Raw genomic sequence first — 10,497 nt, forward strand, 5'->3', positions numbered from 1 at the left:
CATAACAAGGGTTGATTTGCAAAAACAGATATTAAGCATGGCGAAAATTTGGCTGACCTCCAGCCTCAGTGGGAGCATTTAAAAAAAAATGTTTTGGGGACTCCATTGAAATAAACCTCTGGTGGCACAGGATCCACTTCCTGTAGTGTGATTCCATGCCAGTGTGGTATGCATATGAGCTCCATTTGGCTCTTCCCTTCCTTCATCTATCATCTGCTAGCAGTCATTCTTCCTGACCACAGCAGAGGGAGAGTCTGGAAGGGCACTAGTTCAGTTATAGAGCTGCATCTACTTAGCATGGAGATCTCAATTTCAATCCCTCGCATCTCCAGGTAGGGCTGGGAATATCCCGTGTCTAAAGCCATTGAGAGCTTGTGCCAGTCACTGAGCCAGACGGACCAATGTTCTGACTCACTATGAGGCATCTTTCTATATTCTTAAGCAGGGTCTACTCTATTGTCTTTGCCAACAGACCAGCTCCATTTGGCTCGTCAACTCCTTCAACTATTTCTAATCAAGCATGAAGAGAAGTTATGGAACCTGAGTGTGCTTGTTTTCCTCTTCCCTCCCTATCCCTATTTCCTTTTATGTCATACATATTAAACTGTAAGCTTGCAGGCAGGGACTGTCTTCTTTTCACAGATGTTACATAAATCACCCTGGGAACTTTTTGGTTAAAAGACAGGATAAAAATGCTTACCTTAGCAAACCAATACTGGAACCTTGTTACGGAGCCACTCGTGTTTTCCCTGACGATCATGCAACAACAATTAGGTGAGAAAGATGGTGTGACTATTCCAGTAACTGAATCTCTGGTATTCCCACATATTCCATAGTGGTGTGAAGTTGCATCACGCAGAACCTGGCCCTTACACAGGAGAGATTGTGGTGTTTTGCTGGCTAGATTTAAGTGTTATAGAAACACAGGAAACCAAGGGTTGGTTTTTCCCAAGTGTTTTTGCCATTTGGTCCCTATAGCTTCATGTGGTAATTTGCACAGGCCCCAGTTCAGGAAGGCTTTGCAATAGAGCCATAAAGGAACTGCTGCTTCAACAATGAAACAGCTCAGTCTGACAGCTTATATAGGCACTGGAGGCTCCACCCCTTCCTGGCACTCAACCTGTCCCTAATCTGGGCAGCTGCTTATGTTCACTTCTCCCCTCCTCTAGAGTAGTCTTAATTGCAGCTAGCTGGGCATTTCACAAACAGCCCTGAAACTCCTGACTAACTTGCTCTCTACTCTGCTCCTGTGGCCCTGGGGGTGATGGGGGGGGGGGTTCTGAGAGCTGTCCAGGAACCCAGATAGCAGGTGGAAACCCCTGCTCCTGGGGCAGAGATCTCTGGATCCAACAGCTCCTCATGACCTCTAGTAATGCTCCCCCTGGTTCCTGCTCCAAGAAGACCCCAACTTCCAAAGCTGATACTGATAGCAGTGCCTCCAGAAATCTATTGCACCAACACAATTTTTGTATCATCCAACAACTCTACAGACATAGTGATCATTTCCAGATGACCTCTTTATTGAACATTTATCCTGATTTGTTTGCTGGGAGGTTACATGATGCTGGCTATTTATTGAGCAATATTTATTGATTGATTTGTTTCAGGAAGGTTAGGCAATGTTGCATCAAGCATATTTTATTCTGCATTTCCCAGTGCATTTTCCCATCACTTTCCAAATTGGTGGGGTGAATGAGTTTGTTGTGTGAGAGTGCCAAATCAACTTTAATTTTGAAAGCATAATTTACCAGTATGTGATTGAACCCCACCCCAAAACAGTAACAGTCTGGAAGCTCCCAATTTTTTCTGATGGGTGTCAGCTCTCCCATTCAGCTGTGAGTCATCAACAGTACAGTAATCCAGTGATTCAAAAATAAATTATTTTGCAGAGTAATCAAACCATCCCTTACATATACAGAAAAGCAGATATTGACAGATGCTCTGAGCATGTGGTCCCATCTACCAGAGACCCTGGATATTCTTTCAGGAACAGACCGTGACCAAAATATCCCACAACAATCTTGCTACCCATGCTAAGGGCATGGCTCAGCCTCCTATTAGCTAATTTGAAATAACACATTTAAAGTAACAATCCTTATATTTGTACTGTTGTGCTTTAATTCAGAACATCACTAAGATCAGACCTTGTTTTCACAGTAGTGTAGTGACAAATTCACAAGTGTGAGGTCCCTTCATGACAATCATAGCCACACCTTCTAAGATTATACAACCAGATCCTAATCTTTGGGATTAGCTGCACCACACACACATGTTCTTAGGCATATTCATTTGCATTTCACTTTACCATGCATGAACCATACATATAAAGCATCATTCAAAGATGAAATAGCATCAGAAACACACACATGCACGCACGCACGCACGCACGCACGCACGCACGCACGCACGCACGCACGCACGCACGCACGCACGCACGCACGCACGCACCCCCAACATATTTTTCTCTCTTTTCCTTCTTCTCCTATACTCCTGCTTTGGGCTGAAACAAAAGCACACATCTTCTCCCCCCTCCTTCTTTGCTGCTGGGTTAAGAATGAGATCCTTTTTAACACCTTGTCCCACAACAACAGATGTCCCTAGGAGCCAATCAGCATGAAAGGGGAGTGTGATAGGTACTGAAAAGAGTCTTCTCAGTGGCTTCTTTCACCCCGATTGGCTCCAGTCAGCAGAAATGGATGAAGAAGCATGTTAGAAGACTCTTCTCAGTGGCCAACATACTCCCCTTTCATACTGATTGGCTTGTAGGATGCTGGAGACATAGGGACTTTGCTGGGACCTGGCTCCCAAAAAAGTAAGGGATATAAGACACCCACCCCTGAGACCCCAGACAACTACACCCCAGCTCAGAAGGGCCCCTGGGTGGGTGGAGCTCTGGCTCCACAATGCACACCAGCATCATGTCCATTTGTTCAAACAATTTCCCCTAATATGATGCATTTTTGTTTTTATTTTTTATATTTGTGAATATATGCATTTTATGCAAACTATTCTCTAATATATGCATTTTTTTTACAGATTTGGCAGTTGTCAGCTCTGACAGAGCTGGAGAGACTGTGGTTCCACTAGGGCTTCTCAGCTGACATCCTCTGACCTCTCAGACCTGGGGTGCACTAGCAAAATAGGCTCCTCTTGTGCAATTATTTCTGGGTTAGTGGGGACAGCTGGCCTGGCCCTGAGAGCAATTATCTCTCCCACTCTGCATCCCTTGCCTCATTTCCCAAATATGGGGACTCCAGCCCCAGGATAATGTCATAAAACATGAAATATGCATGTGAAGATAATTTTGGGGGTAGGACTATGGCTGCCCTGGGCTCCTTCTGGGAGGAAGGGTGGGATACACATTTTAAAAATAAAACAGAATAATAAAAAATAAATATTACAGGCCCATTTTTAGTAATAAATACATTTACAGCACCAGCAAGAAAACAGTAACTGCAAGGCTGCTTTCCACAGGAGCAGTGTGGCCCATGCTGGAGGCAAAATATCAAAATGAGAAATGGCATCCAGGAACCCTCTGCACACTGAAGAGAGAAAAAGGAGGCCAGAATGCCATTCTGAAGCCGTGCATTGTCACTGATCTTTTCAGTGCCTTTCTTGGGGTGTATATTACTTTTATTTGGTTGTATGTGGTATCCTTGAAACATGATTCAGTTTTGGCATCAATTGTTTAGGACTCTTTTGGTGAGGCCTATAACAGTTTGAGAAAATTAGAGATGCTTGGGGATTCAGTCTTTATGAATTCTGATAAAAGCTGAACTGATTTGCACTTTGTGGACTAATGTGCAAATCATGACTTGGTTCTCCACCAGATTTTGCAATTCATAAATGTTCTGATTTGCAATTCTCAAATGTTCCAAGGCACTTACTGGATCAACTTGCCAAAATTCATTTAAAATGGGTTTTCTGAGACAAAAAGTTAAAAGATACATTTTTTAAATGCCGGGTTTTGTGCTGATTTTTTAAATTAAAAAATTACAAATTAAGATGGGGAAAGTACGGAATGGATTTATGGGTGGACACAACTGGAATTAGGTAGATTCATCCATCACTAAGGAAGACTTTAAAGCTTCCTTCCTAGCCTTGCAATAAATTCTAAGAAATATCCCAGTGCCTGGTATTTGCTTAACTGCTGAAGGAGGCCCTCGGTGTTGATCTCACTTACACCAAGATAAACCTGGAGTCAATTTGACTGAAGCCTGTGTGGCTATCCCAGAGTAAGAACAAAGTGGATAAGGAAGTGTAATCCTTCTCTTTCCCTTTCTGCAAAATTGACATAAGCTTAGCAGAGAAGAATTTGAATTGAGAAATTTTAAAGCCACGTGCCAACACTTTGGCTTTTACAGCAGAGTCCAAGAGGATTTCGTTTTACCACAGGGTCTACGACTGAGGGGGGCTCATCATCCAACTCGTTAAATCTCCCCTGTTTGTGTCAGCTTGTCTCACAGATTCACTCTTATTAAAAGTATTATTTCCTCATGCCGTTTGAGCACCACAAGGTCACTTCAGCAACAGCTGCTTGAGGCCCAGCCGAGGCAGCATGGGTCTCCAACTCCCACCCTGCTGGCCAGATAAAAGGACCAGCCACTGGGCTTCATTTCCTCATTTCCAATTGAAAAGGTGTCTCCTCAGTGGGAAGATTAAGGTGTGGATGGGCCAATAGCAGACCTCCACCAGTGAGGCTGGGAAGCCACCTCCGTCTTCGCTCATCAGGACCCCGGAGGAGAGAGAATGAGTAGCATCCTGCATGGCCTTCTGCCAGCCTGGAACCAATTTCAACTCTTTTTAATTCAATTCAGCTCCACCTGACCCCAGCAGGTTGGAGCTGCAGAGTTTCTCTTAACAGATAGCACCAATTACAGAGGTGTGAAAATGGAAGGCTTCCAATTCAGAGAACATATCCAGAAACTGGAACTTTATTGAGTCCCCTTTCAAAGAGAACTTCCTTTCAAAAGGAAGTACTATGCTTCACACAATGCTCCTTTAGTAGCCTGTGGAATTCACTGCCGCAGGGTATGGCAATGGCTACTAGCTTAGATGGCTTTGACAAATTCAAAGGCAAATTCATGGAGGCTATTAGTCACGAGAGCTAAACAGACCCTTCACTTTCATAGGTCTCCTCCAGAGAAGCTATTTATTGGCGTTTCATTCTGATTTGCTTACAGAAAGCTTATATGGAGGTTAGAATATATCTGGTCTTTATTGAACATTGGTTCTGGTTTGTTTGTGGGGAGGTTCTATGACAATGAGCATTCATCCTGCATTCATCTTGATTTCTTGTAGGGGGCTTATACACCTTCCTGTTAATCATTCCTTCCTTCTACACTTTTCAATGCATTTCATCATTTTTCTTACAGCAAAAAGTCCATTTCTTTTAAAAAGTGGATTTCTTCTTCCAGGGTAGCAGAGCACTTTAATACACTTTAATTGCATAAAGCTAAATTTCCTGGTTGGCGCTTGAACCTCTCCCACAAAATCCTGACAGTCTAGAAGTACCTAGCGGCAGTAGAGCTGTGAATGGGGGAGATAAAAAGGGGGCAATATTGTTCCTTTGATAATCTGCTTGCAAGCTTCTAAGGGCCCATCCATAGCTAACCACAAAGTCTGCATTTTCCATATTTGATTGGTGGCTTCAAAATCCATACATGTCCTGTTTGTGGTTGGATTATTGTGAAAATGCAATTATTAACCATCCATACATGTGGGCTTTTTTTTTTGGTCTAAATTGCTTCAGCATTGGCCACAACCCTAAGTCCACCACTTTTCAGTGATTGGCCCATAATGGTCATTTGCTTTTTCCACACTTGTTCGGAAGAGCACAGAAACATTGATTTTTTTTATTATTCCCATGCATGAACAGGTTTGTGGATGTACTGTTGGGTAGGAAGGAGACAAGGGGCTTGACATATAACAGAGGAATGCCCATGGACCACCTGTTGCAGGAAAGTCCTCAGCATTGTCCAAGCGCACAGGTGTTACTACGACTGATTATCAGTTTAGGAAAGCATATCAGGTTTTCAGTGGTATTTCTAATGTGGATTTGTGAATGCGAAAATCCGTGCTAGTTTGCAACGCCATATGGATGATGGTGAATTGATGAGGTCACAAAGCTATAACATTGCAGATTTTACAGGCATTTGGATGGGCCCTAAGAGACGTCAGGATGGGTCACTTATACAAACAGGATGTTCCAGCTATCCTGGTATAAACCAGAAGGGCTCTTGTGCTTTGACCCATCCATACCTCCTTTTAATCTGTAATTAACTCCATTGTGTGTTCATTAATTTGCCGGCATCCATATGACATTCCCCATCATTTTGGACTTTTTCCTAGTTAAATCCACACTTTTCCTACCCTGCTATAAACCAACCATTTTTTCTGTCCTGATTATTAACACCTCTAACCTCTACAATGAGGACATCTTTCCCCACTTTTTTGTATTATGGGAGGAGGACGTTAGATTCCACCCTTTGTTCACTCTGCCTTCTCCTTTACAGTTCATTCCTGCTTCCAGTACTAAACCAGGGTACTCCCTCCTTCTGCCTTCTGTAGCTGTATCACATTGCTTTTTTAAGAAAACTACTCTTTTGCAATGAAAGGTAAAATCATATGTTTCATGAGAGCTGGAAAGCTGCACTGCAAAATTTGGAGAAGTGTGAATTTTGAAGGATGGCTGTGTTTCAATTCTTGTACGGTTCTGGAAAGTGCAAACGATGTAGGTTCACCTTTAAATGTGAACTGAATCGAATTGCTGCCATGTCCCTGCAACAAATGCAGTGCTCACACGAACCAAACCCTAATTGCACAACCAAGGCCAGCTGTTTGTTCTCCATGCCTTCTGTGGAAAGCTGCTGCCTCTCCTTAGGCAACTTCAAGAGTCCTGTGCTTCAAAGGCTGTTTGCAGCACCTCCCCTCTCTCCAGCCAAGTTGCAGCCACTGCTCCCTCTGCCCATAAATCCTCTAACTCGGGAAACATTCAAACTATGGCTCCTCTCCATTGCTTAGATGCCGTTGACACTAATTGCTCTGTGGAGTGTGTGCACGACTGGCAACACCTTATTAAAAGTGAAATATATTACGCTGTCCACTTATTGCTACTTTATAAAGATAAAGTACCCCAACTAGAGAGGAAGGCTGGCAAAGGAATTGAGTAGCAAGCCTCTAAGCAGCCAGCGGACACTATGCCTCACAAAGAGGAACATGGCAGGCATTAGGAGGACAAATGCTCTCCCTCCATTAAATTGGAAGTCACAGTCTCTTCATGAGTCTGGGGGCTGAATGGAAATGGCATTTTAAAGATGCCTTCTCTGTGCACACTCCTTGTTTCTGACTAAAGAAAGATCAGCCACAGGTCTCTGGGGATTCTTACTCAGGCCATGGGTAAGGGTAGCCGATAAAGGAAATGCTTATGTAAATATTCCCAACCCTTACCAGTCCTGGTAGTTAACATTTCAGACAAAAGGAAGGAAAATGTTCTCCTGCACTAAAAACAGCAGCACAGGACCATCCTCTATATGAAAAAGTGGTGCATAAGAATGTATGGGCCCCTCCAGACTGAAGGGAGGGGCTGTTTTGCAGGTGTATTCTGCAACATTTCATTGATTCAATAGTGGATTTATACTGGACCTTCCACATATTCTGCTGCATTAGTTGCTCTGTGATGATTCCCCAGTGTTACAGCATTCATTGCCATCTGGAGAGGCACCTTTATGCTATAGCACCACAAAAGCAGGGCATCTACCCCCCTGGAACACTTGTGGTATAAGATATTACAGGATTTCAGCAGGAAGCCATGGGGCATGCACCAATCGGAAATGATGAAGCATGTCCAATGCTTTTTTATTAAAAAAAGGAGGTGCCAGGACTTATACCTTGATAAAGGTGCTTTGCACAAAATAGTTGCCATGGGCAGCAAAAAAAGAGGTGCTGGTGCTCCATACCGGTGAGTACTGTCACACAAAAAGCCCTGAGTATGTTCAGCCCCCCCCAAATTTTGCAGGCTCAACCAGGATTGAAAGTGGGGTTACATGTTGTTGCCCAAGTACTGTAAGCACAAATAATGATGAATGCACAGGAAAAAACCCAAGGATGTCTGGAGGGGCATATGACTGCCTATGATGAATCGGACTCAGAGTTAATCTCAGCCTGCATTCTGACCTCGAATAGATGCCCCTGGGAAACACAAATTCAAGCAGGAACCAACTAGCTAATTATGTATCAGCTATCAATAACATGGTTTCCTCAGGGTATCACCCTAGAACCTATTTTTATTTTCATGTTAAGCTGTGCAAGATGTGATGCAATAAATATGTGAATACTAGGGATGGAGGAGGAATACACCCTACTTGGATTCCAAAGTGGACTCACCTGATCTGATACAGGCAGATCATGACCCGGATCAGATCAATGGTCTACTTTGGAATGTGGGTACCATTGCAAGGTGGTCTGAAGGTTGCATTTTGCCTCTGTTCCCCCCCACCCCATCACCACATTTTTTCCATTAAAACTCCTGAAATCTCAACACTGGGGCAACCATTTCCCCCCCGTACAATTTCCCCCAGGAGTGGTGGGATGTCATCAAGTCCCACTACGTCCAGGGGATCATTCTCTATGTACACTGAAAACGTGCAGCGATAAGAAGCCCTGGCCACTAGCTACGCAGGGTGTGGCTAGCTGGATACTCTATTTCAAAAGCTTTAAAGAGGAAAAAATGGTGGAAGTGGGGAACTGAGGCAGCGTGCAACACTCAGACCACCTTGTAAGTTGTATTAAATGTGTTTGTAAAAATCAGTGTTTCCAGGTAGATTTTAAAGGATTTTCCATTAAAAATCCATCTGGAAATGGGATGCATTTAGTCCCATCCCCTCTGAGAAATGAGATGGACCAGACTTTAATTGGTCTATCCATTCGTAGTAAATGCCTATTTTCTGGCTCAGCCCCCAAGGAAATGCAGCAAGGAATTAATGGTGCCACACAGAGAGCTTTGTCAGTCCTCACGAATATGGACAGAAATATCTATCAATTTTGGTCATCTCATTTTCTCATTTTTCCAACCTTCAATTTAGTTCTCCACATTTCTGCAGCAATTAACAATTTTCTTTAAAAATCCTCAAGAAAATTATTGAGCATTTTAGTGTGAATTTCTCGTAATTAACACATTTTTGTATGCAATTTTGACTACTCTGCACATTTTGTAAGCAATTTCTCCTACTGCAATTCAGTCTTTATATGTTAGTTTCACTAATATATTTATTTTATGCATATGTTCCACTAATATATGCGTTTTTGTAAATACTGTTTGGTTGGAGACGTGTGAATCCAAAGGATGGCTGTGTTTCAGTTCTCATATTGTTTCAGAAAGTGCAAATTTGATAAATTTGGCTGTAAATACAAACTAAAATTAATTGCTCCCCATCCCTTCTCATGAGTAAGCACAGTGAGTGTTTTTTAAATAAATAAATAAATTGGAGATAGGAAAATATCATTATTTATAATGATGTCATTGATTGTACTTTATCATTTTCTATCTGTGAGCTGCCTAGAGAAGAGTGTTACTGTGTAGCCTTGTGGAAATATAATGAAGAAATACATAAGATAAATATACTAATAACCCAGGTATGTAGGTTAGGTGGAGAGATCATGAAATCAGCTTCATGGCTGAACAAGGACTTGAACACAGGTTTCTATGTCTAAGTTCAGTGTTCTTTCCAAGCTGGGTTTCTATTCTGACAAAGTGTTCTTGAGACATCTAAGTTTCCAAGCATGCACTTCACAACAATTCAAAAAGTACATTTGAGTGGCATACATTGGCTCTTATTTGCAACATTTCATATCCTAAATCACTAGCCAATTTGAAACTTCAAAAATCACCATACGCTAGCAACAATCCATCACCTAGTAATTCCCCAGGCAATCTGACTCTATTTCACCAGCCAAGTAGATATAGTTGGCAGGTAAGTTCCAGAATTAGGTGTGCATTTATTATAACACAGAAACTTCTCTACACGAAGATAAAAAAAAATAGGTACATTGGTCCACAGACAGAGAAATAAGCAGAATATATCCTTATCTCAACAGCAGCTCTCTATAACTCATACTATATGTGCACCACACATTTAAAGTACTATTATAGCACTTTAGCAGTCATGGCTTCCCTCAAAAAATCCTGAAAACTGTAGCTTGAAGGTTGTTAGAAGACCCCAATTCCCCTCACAGAGCTACAATTCCCAGAGTGGTTTAACAACCAATCCTTCTTCCAGAGCTTGGAAAAGTTACTTTTTTGGACTACAACTCCCATCAGCCCAATCCAGTGGCCAGGCTGGCTGGGGCTGATGGGAGTTGTACTTTAAAAAAAGTAACTTTTCCAAGCTCTGCCTTCTTCTCAGGGAACTCTGGGCATAGTAGTTCAGGAAAGGGAACAGGATTCTCCTAACTCACAATACCTTAACAAATTACAGTTCAGAGGATTCTATAGGGGAA

General features: G+C 42.4%; 1 protein-coding gene across 2 annotated transcripts in view; it reads right to left on the minus strand.

Annotated features, from left to right (window-relative positions):
- The window catches only part of LOC133368398 (opioid-binding protein/cell adhesion molecule), a 919,374-nt gene extending 918,271 nt beyond the window's left edge, over nucleotides 1-1,103 (minus strand). For both annotated transcript variants that reach the window (XM_061592598.1, XM_061592595.1), the window contains exon 1: nucleotides 701-1,103. The gene's annotated coding sequence lies outside the window, so the exon portion shown is untranslated. The remainder of the gene's footprint in view (nucleotides 1-700) is intronic.
- Between the last annotated feature and the right edge of the window lie 9,394 nt (nucleotides 1,104-10,497).

The sequence above is a fragment of the Rhineura floridana genome, chromosome 12 (genome assembly GCF_030035675.1).
Source record: "Rhineura floridana isolate rRhiFlo1 chromosome 12, rRhiFlo1.hap2, whole genome shotgun sequence".
Classification (NCBI taxonomy): domain Eukaryota; kingdom Metazoa; phylum Chordata; class Lepidosauria; order Squamata; family Rhineuridae; genus Rhineura; species Rhineura floridana.